This window comes from Cynocephalus volans, chromosome 7 (genome assembly GCF_027409185.1).
Source record: "Cynocephalus volans isolate mCynVol1 chromosome 7, mCynVol1.pri, whole genome shotgun sequence".
NCBI lineage: Eukaryota > Metazoa > Chordata > Mammalia > Dermoptera > Cynocephalidae > Cynocephalus > Cynocephalus volans.
Genome location: NC_084466.1, coordinates 112992081 through 113009281, shown reverse-complemented (window position 1 = coordinate 113009281; position 17201 = coordinate 112992081).

Here is a 17201-nt window from a genome sequence, read left to right as displayed (position 1 = left end):
CAAAACTAAAAATTCATTAGAATGCTTGAACGGCAGACTTGATCGTGCACAAGAAAGAATCAGTGAAATATCTCAGGGAAAAAAAAGAATCACATTTACAACAGCATCAAAAAGTATAAAATTCTTAGAAATAAATTGAACCAAGAAAGTAAAAGAAATCTGTACATAGAGAACTATAAAAAATGATGATAGAAATTGAAGAAGACACAAATAAATGAAAAGACAGCCTGTGTTCATGGATTAGAGAAATTAATATTGTTAAACTGTCCATATTACCCAAAGCAATCAGATTCAATGCAATCCTTATCAAAACTCCAATGGCATTTTTCTCACAATTAGAAAAAGCAATCCTGAAATTGGTATAGAGCCATAAAAGATACTGAAGCATTCTTAAGAAAGAAGAACAAAGCTGGAGGCATCACACTTTCTGATGTCAAACTATATTACAACACTGTAATAAACAAAAGTGTGGTACTGGCGTAAAAACAGACACATAGACCAATGCATTGGAATAGACAGTCCAGAAATAATCCCACACAAATATGGTCAACTAATCTTTGACAAGGGCAACAAAAACGCATTACAGGGAAGGAATAGTCTCTTGATTAAATGGCAATCTCACTTCTGGGTATATATCCAGAAAAAATAAAATCAGTTTGTTGAAGAGATATGTCTACCCCCATGTTCAATGCAGCATTATTCATAATAGCCAAGACCTGAAAACAATCTCAGTGCCCATTGACAGGTGGATGGATAAAGAAATTGTGATTTTACGTATATACACACATATACACACATGCAGAAATACAATGGAATATTATAAAGCCATGAAAAAATTCTGCCATTTGCAACAACGTTGATGAAACTGGAGGACATTATGCTACGGAAATAAACCAGACAGAGAAAGACAAATACCGTATGATCTCACTTATATGTGAAATATTAAAAAGTCTGACTCTAGATGCAGGTGCAGAACAAGTTTCCAGGGACTGAGGGTGGGGGAAATGGATAAATGTTGGCCAAAGGGTATAAACTTTCAGTTATAAGATGAATAAGTTCTTGAAATCTAACATACAGCTTGGTGACTACAGTAAATAATATTGTATTGTATGTTTGAAATTTGCTAAGAGTAGATCTTAAGTGTTCTCACTACACACAGGGATGTGTTAATTAACTTGATTGTGGGAATCATTTCACAATGCATGTGCATATCAAATCAAATTGTACATCTTAAATATATACGATTTTATTTGTCAATTATACTTTAATGAAGCTGCAATAAATTAAGTAAATAATTTTTAGAAAAAAATAACGGCTTTAACTTAGTAATTATTTTCTCAATCTTCATGTTAATCTTTACTGGAAATAAAAAATAACAAAACTATTATCTGAAGTTCAGAAAATCAGTTACTTCCTCAAATTTCCTTCAGTTTATTTTCTTTACTTTAATAAAATTAGAATAAAATGTAATATTTTAATTAAATATATCATGCATATTATAATACATTTTCATAAACACATTTGTCATTCTAGTTGAACAGCTAAATCTGTAGTTATCTCTTTTTCCACCTGCATATTCTCATATACCTATAGAGATATCTAGGCTGATAATTATCTGCTATAACCAATGTTTATTTTGATCTGACAGTATGTTAGTTCTGCATTGCTTAACCTCATTTTAATAAGCCTATATTGTTTTTTTACCACAGGTAGAAGAGGGTCAGCATTAAAAGAATAAATCACATCATAGGTGGTGAAGAGGTTTAATTATACCAAGGAACATGGACTTAGTCTCTTTATATTACTACAAAATTCATAAATTTTCTTGGTAATTTCAAATCTGTCAGACCACAGAAAAGGGAAAGGAAAATTGTGTGTGTGTGTGTGTGTGTGTGTGTGTGTGTGTGTGTGTGTGTGTGTGTGTGAGAAAGAGAGAGAGAGAGAGAGAGAGAAAGAGACAGAGAGACAGAGAGACAGAGGAGAGAGAGAATATGAACAAATGAGAATAATTTAATTGGTAGAATACTCATAAGTTTATAGTTTCTCTCCATCCAGCTAATAAGCATACTCTCCTTCTACATGATAGCTTGTTCAGGTGCCCATCAAATCATTTCCTCTGATTCTAGCAACTCACACCTAGTAGTTTCTGACCTGCCCATTTACTTCCATTCCTTACAACAATAAATTTTTGCTACCCCATTAAGATTCAAGCCCTAAAAGAAAACCATATCATTAAATCCTATAAAGAGTCATCTAAGGTTCTAACTTTAAAATATGTTATAGAATTCTATTAAGGTAACTCTTTTTAGATTTGCAAGGTAGGCATAGTTTAGGGACAAAGTGCTACAATTATATATAAAATCAAACTCATTTAAAGTACTTGTGGACTTTGCAGTTGTCAGCCAGCTTACATCTCTGATCCAATATACATAACTACATCTAAGATTTTCTTGTTTAAGTTTGTATATAATCAGTAAAACTAAACTTTATTGTATGTGATATTATCTAAGTAAATCTCTGGGACATAGACTAAAGTATCTATTTGATAAATTAAACTCTTTTACTTTTCCTACTATGGAATAAGACCAGAGGATGTAGAATATTTCAGGTGTTTAACAGTAAGCAGTTTTTATATAGAAATCTTAGGGTATATAAAGTTTGATATTGCCAAAGAAAAATGAAGGCTAATATTGTGGGAAAACAAATAAGCAAACAAGAGCCCTTGCATGTAAACCTGATGAAAGCTGGTGATTTGAAAGAGGAACATAGACAGCATAGCTGAAATACAGTCTATTACCTGTTAATACCAGATCCTTAATGATTCAGGGAAGTCTAACATATATTTCAAATAGTTTCTGAAATGTAACACTAAGTGCCCATCTCTTCAGGAATATCTAGAAAACCCTAAATAAAAATCAGTCTAAATAAAGCACTCCTTTCATTGTTTTTACATCAGTTGGCTTCATGAACTTCAGGGAGAACTGAACAAGCAGAGCTGTGCCCTGCCAGTTGAAAAACTGGCAAGGAAAATAATTGGCATCGTGCTTCAAGGGAGACAGATTTGAGCCAAACAAAGCTACATCCTATATTAATATGTAAGCTTAACAATCAGGCAAGTCTAATGCTGCCAGACCTCTGGGTCAGAATACTAACATTTCTTCCTGACATGCTAGAGCAGCAGGTGAATGCCAAAGAATGCATTTATAATTAGAAAACAACTTAATTGTGATTTATAGGTGTCTGACAGGCTGACACTTGATCTTTACTTACTCTCTTACTGACTTAACCTTCTTTTTATGTCCTGAGAGATATAACTCAAATTGAAGGTTTTGCTTATCAGCTTTATACAGTAATAGCTACTTAGATTTTCTACATGCCTGCTTCACTTTTGCTCAGTCCTTACGTTTCAGCATTTTTATAACATAGAGTGAATTTCATTAAAATATTTTGAGGATTGTTGAAATGACCAAGCTTATCAGTTTGCTTCAATAAATATGGTAAAATTACTAGATAAGGAATTGGAGTTTCAGAATTCCCTGATGCAGGTCACAAGGATCAGAGTTATGAGTCCGCGTGTAATTTGAAAATACACGTAAAGTGAGGATGAACAACCAAAATATGATTTAATATGTCTCATGCCATATTAATAGGAAAATAGTTTTAGTACAGAATCTTGTTTCATAATATCAGAGGATTTCTCAGCAGAAACCTTGCAGGTCAAGAGAAAGTGGAATTATATATCCAAGGCGCTGAAAGAAAAAAATACCAACCAACCAACAATACTATAGCTGGCAGACCATGGCTGGGTAACCTTTTATACATATTTTAGTGTTACTGCACTGAGATAAGAAAGGCATGATTTAAAAGAAGTACAAATAAGACTGCATATTCAACCACTTGTCACTAAGAAGAGTTGATAGATTATAAAGCTGATGATACCTAAAGAGCCAGTTCCATCTGGCAGACACATATAATGAGGCTGGTTCAGAGAAAAGATGCTAGCAATATGATTTAGAAGCCTTAGAAAGCTACAATACTGTCAGAAAATTTAATTTTTATGAAATATATATGGGCATTTGTAGAGAGAGAAAGAAAGAACAACTAGGTTTGTCGAAGGCAAGAATACAGTACATTTTGGTAAGATTCTGAAACTTACAAACAACATCTCTTGTGAATCGGAGCCCTTCCATTTATAAATTATCCTCCTTACTTCTTAAACAAGAATTCGAGCATGTGCCTTTATACATCTTTGCTTTCCCTCATTCTTGCTTAGGTAGAGATATCCGTGGCTAGAGAAGGGTTTCCTTGTGCTTTGTTTGAGTAATATTTATTCCATTTTTAGAAATACATATCCACGGCAATTACTAATTAACATTAAGAACTTTTGAAATGAATTTCAATCTCATTGTATCAGCGTTAATTATTAAAATAACCAATAAAGTTTATAAGTTTGGGGAGAACTTTTTAGTAAATTTCAACTATGAGTCTGATGACTATCATTTTATGCACTTGAAATGTTCCAGAGATTTTCCTTAAATAATTACTTTTTAAAACTTAACATTAATTTAACTATGAGAGCAATTATTTTCATTTAACCTTCAAGAGCAGGATTAAGAACAGGGTTCAAAGCATCACTGTTCTCTTTTATCTTTTTTTCTCCTTTTGTGTGTGCTTTTTAATTAAAAACCATGTTGGGATTAAGATTTATACTTTTAACTTAAAATCACATTTCATAAGGTTTTTTTGGGGTTTTTAAAAAGGATTTATGGAATCAAATCTTTTAGAAAAGAGAAAAATCTTTTTTTTTCAGTGTTCTTCATTACCTCCTTGATGTGTATTTTGTTACTTTTATAATTTTAAATTACATTTAACTCATTGTGGCAAAAAAAAAATAATAATAATGCAGAAACAAAATGGAGTAGATATCTTTGAACTGCCACATAATGCCTGTGAGGAAACCAGGATTCTCTGGCATGGCTGAGCAGTTTGTGCACTGCACAAAGAACTCTGGCTGAGGCGACAAGTGGATTCTGTAATCCGAATGGAGATCTATTCCCTAGGGCTTGCTCCCTGTCTTAAGCCTGGATCAAATTAGAGAATGGATCTATTTTTGCATTTTTGTCCACTTAAAAGTATGCTTTGTTTGTAATTTAACCAAAAATGCTATTAGTTCTAACTACTATATTGAATGAGGTGGTCAAAATTCTTCATGTAAGAAGTTAGTGAATAGCCAGAGCCTTCTGAAGGCATTTATTATCTTTTATGTTACTATTCTTTATGAAGTCTCAAAAGAATTTAGAGTTTACTGTGGCTGCTCAAGATACAATTTTGAGTAGACAGCGAAGGATTCTTGCTCTGCTGAAGTTTACACGCTGGTGGGAGTAGCAAAGTGTAATACAGATGGTAAGAGTGGTATATATAATATAATCTATGAGAAAAATGAGACAAACAGCACAGGGAATAAATGTAGAAAAGACATGCTACTGTCCTTAAAGCACAATCTTTCTGGAAGTCAAAATGACTGGAATTTGACTCAAAATAATTATCTTCCTAAATATCACATTTGAACCATTTCCAATACCCAAGTATCTGGTCAACAACTTGAAACACAAGAGTTTTCCCTGACTTCAGAGATGTTGCTTGAAATGTACTTGGAAGCTAATAGCTGTGTAATATTTACATTTAAAAAAAACAAACAATTTATTTTCTAAAAACCATTCTATGTGATTTTACACTCTTGTAATAATTATTTACTTTTAATGCATATTAAAAGTTACACTGAAGAAAATTTAGTTATGGCTGAAAATCCCCTTTTCCCTAACTTGATTGCTGATGTTGTTGCTATTTAATTGCATCACTAATACTGCAAAATAAAGCTTCAATGTAATGAAACCCAAATTATCATGTGTTAACTTTTTTCTTATTACTGTAATATTAAAAGAAATGGATAATATTCAACTAGAAAAAGTTTGCAAGGAGAGCTATTTAAAATGCGTTCATGTGTTCTGTTCAATTGCAAATTCCTTAAAGTCTGCTAAATCATTGCTGAAAGAATGAATGATGAATGAAAAAAAAATTATGTTATAATGTGAAGATACCTTATGATAAGGCCTGATTTTTCTACATTTTGGAATTTTTTTGGGGGGATGGGTCATTGTGGCAGGAGGGAAAAATAGAAATCAACAAAGTGATGTCCAACAATCTGACACCAGGCCATCATGCTGAACTCAACTTCCTTCTCATAATATTAAAAATCTGCTTTTGCCTTTCATTTGGTTTCCAACTGCACAGCTTTATATTTTTATTTTCTAAAATAGGGGTTGAGAAGAAAGAGTGTGCAATGATGTATTGTCACTGCTAACGACCCAAATTTGGCATGACTTTTCCTTCCACCTGTTACCAATTATTAAGCCAAAACCTGTCCTTGCCAATACACTAATTGCTTTAAGTGACAGGTCTGTGAGGTGATCTCTACCCAATCTGACTACCTCTTCAGAAAAAAAAAAAATAACAAAAATAATATAAAATTAAGAGAGAGCCATAAAATGTGGATGCTACATAGCATTCAGTTCTGATAGAATACTCAAGCCACATTCTTCCCACAGGTTATGCATTATAGTACATTATCATCCGTATCTTTTAGCTTACTCCATGTCAAAGCTTACTGTTGGGAAGATAATGTATGTAAAGTTTATTGCTCAGAATTCACGGCCTCAGCTTCAAATTAGTGAATATCTCTAAACGGTTTTGTCATTGATACACTGCTCCCTACCTCTGTCTGATTCTTCCTGAATATGTGAAAAACACGTAGACTTTATCTGACCTTTGTGATTCATAATAATAAAAACTAAATCAATTTGCTTGCCTTCTCCTATATCTTTTAATCTAAGTAATGCTGTGCTAAAATACAGGAACCAAAATTTCATTCTTTAAATGTAGCCTTACAAAAAGAAACTTACAATACTGCATTTTAAAAAGTTACTTTGGCATATTTTCCTCCTGTATATTGCAGTCTTAATATGTATTTTAATTGTCTTATATTTCAATATATTTTTCTAGAATTAAATTGAGTTATTTTATTAATATTTTTCCTTCTCTTCCCCATTAAGACTAATTTCCTTTTGTAGTTCACTTTCATTCTTTAACTACACTCTGAATAACCTTGTCCTCCAAATTTATACTCCCCACTTGGAGCCTAAGGAATAGATTATAATTTACCTGGAATTAAATTGAGTACTCAAGGTGCTTGTAACATTGAATATCAGGCAGTATACTGGAGGACATTTTTAATTCTGCTCTGCAGTAACTAGCGTACCAAAATTGTATTAGTTTTTGCCCTCCTCCAATAAATTAAGCCTTATTTAAGCAAATGGTGGAGAAGGCTAGAACAAGGATGCTATTGAATAAATATTGATTGCACATCCATGTTTATGTCTAGTACTTTAAGCCTTGTCAAATTAGTTTATTATTCTCCACACTCCTTTATCGATGAGAATACTAGTGTTCAGAATTTTCAGAAAAATTGCTCACGTTGTAGAGTGTTAGCCATGCAGAGTCCGGATTTGAATATACTGTGGTCTGATTGCCAAACCGATATACTTTAGATGCTACAATATTGAGCCTGATAACAGCACTACTAATAATACAATATTTTTAGTAATCATTTGTATGTCATTCCGTCTTCAGAAATCTGTCATAAAACTGAGGCATCAGGACTAATTTCAACAAAGAAGCTAGAGGAGGTCTTGCTGAAAAGGCAATATTTAAGCTGAATCCTAAAGCATTATTAGGGTTTAGCCAAGTAAAGACAGAAGAAAACTGAGAGAAATACATTCTAGTGAGAAAATGCTACATAAAATTATTTAATGATCCATAGGACGTTGATATGGCCAGAGCATAAACATTTTTACTGCCCTGCATATCCTAATTTGCTGTTATCTGCAAAATGTTTTTAAAAAATCAAGCCAATTTATGCTGGATAATTTTATTTTTTTCAAAATTACATGTTTTTTCTTTGCTTATTAATGTATATGCTAAGGATTGCTTTGTTTGTAATAACATGATCAGTGAAATTTGTAGTAAAGCTTAGCAAATTTTACCTTCTTTTTTTTAATGAGAAGAACTGCACTTGCTTAATTTCTGCCCATTGTGGTCTTTAGCAAGCTAAGTCCGCATAAAACCTTTCTGTCTTCTGCTTATTTTTGAGCCCTGGGATCTGAACAGTTTGAGTCAAGCCTCTGTAAGAAATGATGGCTTAACTACGTTATCTGCTTCCTTTTTATCTTCCCAACCTCTTTCCAAGTCTCTTGGCTGCTCCTGTCTGTTCCTTTTGTGACTAAATGGGGAACTTTAATTGAGGCCAGTAGTGGCATCCCATGTACCTACTGCTAAGTCATCACTCATGTCTCCAGATTGTTCTGCCCGTTCTCAATCGGCTCCTTTCCAAAAACTATGCTGGGCCTTTTGATTCATTGGCCATTCATATAACCCTAAAAATGGCTTTCTAATCATGGCTTTGATCATGGGTGTTTTGCTTTTCATTTGAAGTCATACACTCCCCAAATCATATTAGATTGGAGTTGAAATGAAATTGACTGTAAATTCCTCAAAAGTAGAAGTTTTGAATCATGTATCCTTGAATCTCTAATATTTATCAAATATTTATAATGTGGTTGGGCTGATTTTTGTTTTTATTTCAGCTAGTATCATTTAAAAGCCATAATTACTAAATGATTTTATGACTATTTTGTGGGGTACATCATGACATGTTCTGTGTTAGGGTAAAATAAATGGCAGGATTATGAGATGTATCAAATACTGAGGGAATTAAAAATTCTCCTAGAGATTCTAGGCCAATTAGCTAAAAATCTGTGGGTAATAAATTCTCTGAATTTTCAAAATTTACCAAGTTTCCAAAAATGTATTTTACTTGCTTAAAAATGCAAAGCAATTTATACAACTTATGATGGTTTTACTAACTTTTAATAATATCTGCTAAATCTTTGTTAAGAAGATTTTACTTAGTTTACTTAACATTTACATGCATATTCTATTTGTAGGATGACAAAAATCATAAGGTGGTTTAGTTTTGTTATAAATATATTTAATATTTGAGAATGTACATTTCATAGTGTATGTGTAACCAAAATTTCAGCATAAGATTGACATCCCCAATTTAATATATGTAATATAAATATAAAGTTGAAGAGAAAGGCTTGAACACAGCCACATAAAATTGAAATGCCAAAGTTTTAGTTACTCATCTCTAAAAGTACAAAATTAAGTCATATATGCTAGTCGAGGATTTGGCAAATTCCAGTATAAGTAGTTACATTTAGATTCCAGGAAAATGATATTCAAAAACATCTGAAAAAAGCAGAAGTGGCTGAAATAACACTGTATCAGATGAAATGTTAAAAGGTTGATTTCTAACAGGAGCAATTGAAACATATCGCCTTGTTAGCAGACTGCAGAAAGTTTTATCATGGAAGAGTAAGATAAATGCACAAAAAAGGAAGTGAGAAAGCGTAGAAAGTATCTCATAATAACATGTGATTAGAACCTTAACTTAAATATCAACCATAAATATGATCTAATGACAAAATGATAAAAAATTAAGTAGGATAAAAATGTCGAAAAGACTAAAAAACAGGCAAGTAAGATAAATTTTAAACATGACAACAGGAATATCATAATAAGTTTTAAGTAGCAATTACTATAAATGATGAGTTAAAGTCAATAAGCTGTTTGAGAAATGGGCAAAGAATCCTTGAGTTAACCAATAAAAACATAAAAATTGAATTATAGGAACTGTCATAGGAGATTATTTAACAGTAATCATTATAAACTACCATATTCCCTTATGACATGTTGAAATTTTTATTAGTGATTACAAAATATATTTTCTGAGTATTACTTATTTTTATACAAGTTTTGGTAATCAAAACCAATATTTTAAAGTGGCATTTTAAGGAAAACTACAATTTGGTCACTTTTAAATTGACCCATTCTCATACTGGGCTACTTCCCCTGTTGCTGCAGCATATAGCAAAGGCTTGAAAGGAATACACACATTTCCGCTAATCAAAGTGGTAACATAGGGTTTCCTTTTTTTTTTTTTTCAAGGATCTGTTATATTAGCAGATGCAGAAAAACAAGCACCACAGGTCAGCAGTCATAAGTGACAATCACTAAATTATTTGTGGTTTCTAAGGAGGGCACAATGTTTAAATGGAAAAGTGTAACGTTTGCATTGAATAAATGGTTACTGATGCTTTTGCTCTTGCTCAATAGTTTTCATAAGGAAATTTCTATCAAGTGATTGATATATGGTGATGGACCATCCGCACTCTGGACTTTGACCCCCAGCAATACACATTCTAGAGAGACACAAACATGAGGGGACTGCTGTAATAGAAGGTGGAAAGTGCCTCAGAGAGAGGATAGGAAAACGAGGAGGAGGTGACATTAGCCCAGACTAAACACTGATATTACAGGAAAGCCTTCCTAGAGATGCCAGAGATTCCTACTAAAAAGTAATTCCTATAGGATATGAAAAAAACATCTGTGATGAAGTATTCAGAATAAGTTTTTTTAGGTTTACTTATTTTAAATAACTTAGTATAGAGACAGATAAATAAAAATCTTCAGATACAACTATAGCAATAGTATTACAAATAACTGATCTCATTGTTAAATCTCACTGGCCAACCTCATGTATATATTTTCCATATATAAATCCAAAATGTTTTATACCAAAATCCAAAAAGCTCTAAAAAATCTAAAGTCCCCCCCCCCAATTAATTTAAATGCATCTGGCAGCAAACCCTGACCTGAATAGAAATATTTGCTGAAAAAATATTAATGTGTTTTATGTGGAATATTTATCAAGAGTCCACCAGGGGTACTAGAGAATTTATTGGATATGCATCATATTACCTTTATAAAATTTTTGTTTAAAGACCAAATTTTGAAACATAATTGACAGCAAATATTTAGGATAAGTGACTGTGGATTTGTATGATACCACAGCAACCTGCTTCAAAGCTACCTCTGTCGTCTTTATCTTCTACCAAAACGTTTTCTCAAATGTGCTGAAGCATGTTGGGCTTAACAAAGTATCCAGTCCACAGAATGCTTAAATTACTTTTGAGAGCTACCAGCCCCACCCCCATCTTTGATTAAGAGTTATCTACTTCATTCCTTTCTCTCCCTGATCAGTCTTTCTCCTTTCCTCCCTGTCATTCAACAGTTCTCATTGGAACGGCCAATTAATTCAAACCAGTTTTGCAGGACTGGAGAGTTTACGCACTGGTCCCAACCTTGCCCCTGACTTTACCTCTTGATGACATAAAGCAACCCCCTTTCATTTTAATGTTTAAATGTCCAGCCCCAGGAGAACGTGGGCCACATGTAACATGCATGGCGCTATACTGCGTGTGCGTGCTCATCTCCACTTGAACACGCATAGAAATAACCCCAGCCCCTTGTTAAATATGTATAACCACCTGTAGCTAGATCATTAAAAGTTGTAACCCTTGTCTACTTGGGTTTCTTGGTTTATTTTAGGCTGTGAGACCAACCTCGCTCCTGGTTTGTGCAATCCAAATGAAGGCCCTTTCTACTGGCCACTCAACCCTCTTGTCATTGTGTTTCCTTCCACATTCAGGATAGACAAGGACCCTGCAAATGTATGCCATGACAACACGTTGGGAATAATTCAAATGAATTATCACATATATTACTGTTAGAGAATTTTTTATTGCAAATCATTACCCTGAGTTGTGACCGTTGCAGTAAGAGAGATAAAAAAGAATTTAAAATTTTATTCTAAGAATAAATCTTCCACTCAGAGAAATATGCTCAACCTACAAAGGTCCAAACATTCATATGAAATTTTAACCAAAGTGTCTTCATCTTTTCCCTGTTTGGTAAATAGTCTGATATAAACTATATTCCTTTACATAATTTCCGATATCAGAAGTAATTTCTGGCTCTTGAAAGCAAAGATGTGAACATTGGATATGCTTAATGCAGAGATATTAAAATCTAATAATGGCTGTTTTCTGAGAAAAAAATATATTGCTCCCCTGTAAGAGTAGCATCTTTTATAGGCAAATAAACTGCTTTGGGAAATGAAAGATTATTCGCTGGACGACTTCATTCCTCTTTTTAGCATGGATAAATTGGGTTTCACACACAATAATTTGTATGTATGATTTCATTCAATTTCAATAGTATGATTCTAAAAAAGGTATATACGTGTGTGTGTGTGTGTATGTATGTGTATATATATTTAATTTTTCATATACCTGAATGCTTATTTGACAGATGCTAATGTAAACGATAGAGAGGCACAATGTTTGCTAAATCCACAGTGCAGAGGCAACAAGTATGTGATGTTCACTAAACAAAAAACACGCACTTCAGACCTGAGGACTTGGGGCAAAGAGGACTTCTACACCAAAGCTTTAAGTGGAAAAGGTACAAATCATTATAACTCTCCCACAGGAAGCAGTACAGACAGGCATCTCTATAGAACAACAAACAAGACGGTTTGCATAGGACCAAACCAAAAACTTCATCACAGTAAAACTGTTGGAAAAATACTCCAAAGATAAAGACCTAAATGGGCTTTACATGGGTTCAAAATACATAAGACACGTATGGCAATAATAAAAATGTTTGCCCGTAGTTTCTCGCTTCTTGAACTGTAAGCCTCAGCTGATGCCCTGATCCTTACTGATCTGTACATATTGGCCTTTGATCATCACCCGGCTTGTTCTTCACTTTCATCCCTAACAAATCCATATTGTTTTGACTCCAAAATTTGGTTTCCTAACTCTAGGCCTGATTCTAGCTTCATTAAATGCCCATCTGGTGGTCCTGTGCATATTCTTACAAGTACTTCAGTGTCTGAAAGTAGAGTTTTGGGACCTTTGTGATGTGTCTTCACAACTTCTTGATGTCTCTATCATGTGAATAATCAATCAACACAAGAAATCCAATGATAAGAACTACTGTGGCAGGTTGTGGATTTCATCCTAATGGCTTTAAATGACATATTTTTTCAAAGTGTTTTTTTTTTTTTTTTTTTTTTCCTAATGCCAAATGTCCTTCACACCCATGAACCTGAAGAAAAGTGCTGACATAACCCTCTGAGGACTTCACTGGGGGAGGGATGTCAGAACTAGTCTGCAGATCAGAAGTGTGCATTTTCTTTAGTGCTCATCACATACCGTTGCCTCTACTCTGTAGTTTTAGTGGACATTGAGTTCACATCTGCATCCCAGTCACTTACATTAGCACCTGTCAATTGGCATTCTGATATTTGCTGAATGACAAAGATGTCCTAAAATTATTTTATAGAATCATGTACTACTGAAATTAAATGAATAAAAACCCTGAATTTCACAGAGACTAAAATGTTCTAACCCATCTTAAAGGATTTGCAGATCTCCCTTTTAATAATGGCTGAATTAGAGTTATAATGTAGATCTTTGAATCTTAATCTAGTGATTCCTCACAAAGTGTTGATTTATTATTTTACTTTATTTAAATGTTAAGTATTGTTTAAAATTAAATTTTACAAATAATTCTCCCATTCTTAGAGTGTACTTGTTGTTCCTTATTCATTGTTTAAAAAATATTTTTAATTGAAAAATAAACATTGTGTATGTTTATTTATTTATTTATTTATTTATTTATTTTTATTTTTATTTTTATTTTTTTTAGTCTTTTTCATGACTGACACTCAGCCAGTGAGTGCACCGGCCAGTCCTATATAGGATCTGAACCCGCGGCGGGAGCATCGCCGTCCTCCCAGTGCCGCACTCTCCTGAGTGTGCCACGGGCTCCGCCCAACATTGTGTATATTTAAAGGGTGCAATGTGATGTTTTGATATAGATATATAATGTAAAATTATTAAATCAAGCTAATTGACATCACCTCCCTTATCATATTTTGTGTTGAGACATTTGAAATTTATTCTCAGCAATTTAAAGTATACATTATTATTAACTATAATCATGTTTTCTGTGCAATAGATCTCAAAAACTTATTCTTTTTGCCTAATTGAAACTTTGTATCCCTTGCTCAACATCTCATTTTGTTCTTTCTTACCTCTGCTGCTAATAGCCCCCATTCTACTCTCTACTCTTATGAGTTGTTAGACTTTTTTAGATTTCAAATACCTGAGATCACGTGGTATTTGTCTTTCTGTGCCTGGCTTATTTCACTTAGTATAATGTCCTCCAGGTTCATCCATGTTGTCACAAATAACAGAATTTCTGTCTTTTTAAAGGCTGAACAGTATTCCATTGTGTGTGTGTGTGAGTGTGTTACATTTTTTGCCCATTCGCCCATCGATAGACAGTTTGATTCCATGTCTTTGCCACTGTCAATAATGCTGCAATGAACATGGATGCTACTCCTTATTTGTATAGCTATTGTGAAACTTTAGTATCTATTATCCGTTCCTTCCTTTATTGCCCAAATTTACAGATCTGGGCTTAGGGCCCGGTAATGGTGATGCCCAACAAACTGCAATTATTTTTCTAAGCTACGTGCATTTTTACAGCTTACTTTTTGAGTGTCCTGTAGGATTTCGGTTCCCATTATTGCATGGCAGCTGTGCTCTGAAAGTCCACATGGAAGTGGGATGGCATCGGTCACTAGAATCTCCAGATGCATATGTAATCTCCACACTGTTATCCTTTTATAAGCCATGCAAGTCTCTGTGTTTAAGCAATAACAGTTTTATCCTACCTAGTTTAGCTTTTTAAATTTTTTTATTAAAATTAATTACATGTATTTGTGTGTATGTATGTCTGTGTAAATATACAATGTGCGATGGATAACATCTTTTGGTACATGGTATGATATTATTCCAAGTATTTTAATTTCAGAGTAGAACAGCTAACTTGAAAACAATAACTATTGGAGAGTTTTACATACACTGAATAAGAAAAGAAAATGATAGGACTATAATGAAATAATTCCTTTTTTGTTGTTGTTGTTGTTGTTTACTTTTTTTTACCTAAAAGGGTTTTGCTTTTACTTTTAAATAGTGATACATGCATGTAGCTTTATGTGTTATGTGATATTACTATTGTAGTTAATTCCACATGGCCACAAGTTAGTAGTGCATCATTATTCCTAAGGATAAATCACTCTTGTATTATTTTTTAGCTAAATCTCAACTGAATTCATATCACATTTTCTTTTTATGGCTCTCCTTTGCCATCTCATTTTTCCTGCATGGGAAGAAATATGAAGCTGATACTATTTGCAAAGACACCTTAATAACTTTCATTTATATACCTTGCTTTCACTCAAATTAATATTCATAAATCCCAAATCTAACTAGTAATAGTTCATTTCCATTACAATAAGCATGAGCCTTTCATATTTGTTCTTCTCATCCCTAGTTCTTATAACTTCTTTCTCCTTCCCATCGCTTTAGAATACTTATCCCTAGAAACAGAGTATAAATTAGTGTTTATAAGACTTCCATTTCTTTCTGAAAACTTTTTTCAAAAATTTATCTTTTTCCCTAAAACTTTTTAGTTAAAATTCATCTCATTTTGTGCATGAACTTAACTGAAAAAATGATTTGCCAGGTTCCACACTACTGCTGCTCATCGCTCCTCTAACTTTCCCAGTTCTCAATCAGGCAGTTTTATTTGTTCAGTCAAATATAGAGAAATTAACATTTATTGAGCAAAAACTGTTTCCCTCACATCATGTGATATAGGCATACCCATTGTAGAAAGAAAGGTTAAGTAATTTGTTTAACTTCACATAAGCAACAAATGTTAAATGCTGAATATAGTAATAGAAAGCTATAACATCATTCATATTTTTCTCTTTCTAATGTAAAGATCTCAGTTTTATTTCTCTTCCAACTAATGTAATTTTTCTGCCTTTTTTGAAACTGGTCATGTCTCAAGGATATATTCCCATTAGTCAATGCATTTATAAACTGTGACAGCTCAGACTTAACACATGATTCTGTCTATGATCTGATCAGTGCAAGGCAGAAATCTTTTGTTGCAGCACTGGTTTTGAGCCATGTACATTTTTGTATATATTTACCATTTTTTTTTCTTTCCTTGCTCCACTGAAGATTTGAAACAGATTTTATCCACTTTGTGTTATATATTGATTACTTGTGAACAGACTTAGAACACTTTGTATAGATGAGCTTCAGAGGTAATTGAATGTCCTGGATACCTTTGTTACATGCATGATTATCAAGACAATTCTCTATAGTATTTCACATATGGATTGATTTATTAAAACCAAATAGGAAATCTTCTATGTATGGTCTTTTAACTTAAGTGCTAAGTTACAATGATTTAATTCAATTTTGGTCAACCTGACTTACTTATTTTTTTAATATTTATTGAGAACTCTGTGTTTACCTTTTCCTTAATCTGGAGAAAAATCACTGAAATAACTGTGATTGCATTGTCATTTTTTTCATAAAGAATTTGAAATGCATCCTCCCTTATAATGTTTATCTCCTGTTTCAGAAGTAACAGATACAAAATTGAAGTAAAGTCAGATTAAAACACTCTTTGTACTTATTTCTCTCAGGAAATGAGATTTCGGAGAGATGGTTTAAGAAAGTGCATGGAGCATGGAGTTAACTAGACTTTTAGTTAACTTCAGGAGTATTCTTGATAAGACTGGCTACAATGGCATTAATTTATATTAATATCAAGTAGTTCAGGAATTCAGTTTGGCCAAGAAGAACTAAATATGTAACAACATTTAAAGATTCTTCAGAGACGAAATATGTGTAATAATAATTCTGTACTAGTAATATGTCTGTATATAATGCATTTCTTTTTGTATGAAAATGAGATTTAAACAATGAGCACAGATAACTACAGACAAATTCAGTGAAAATGCAAGTATAGGGTCAGCATCAATAACTGTTTCTAGAAAACATTTGACTTATTTTTTTTTCTTGTGTAGATGGAATAACAAGGTTTAAAATAACTTAAATGTTTATAGCATATGTTGATAAAGGGCTGAAAATAATGTACAATGTACAACAATAGAAATTTCACACTTAGCCAATTACCTGTCAATGGCAAGGAAGAGAGGATTTGGGGGAGAAGACTATTTTATTTTAGCTGAGGAAGAGTGACTAATTTTTATGCCCATTTGATTATAGTCAGCCATTTTTGTA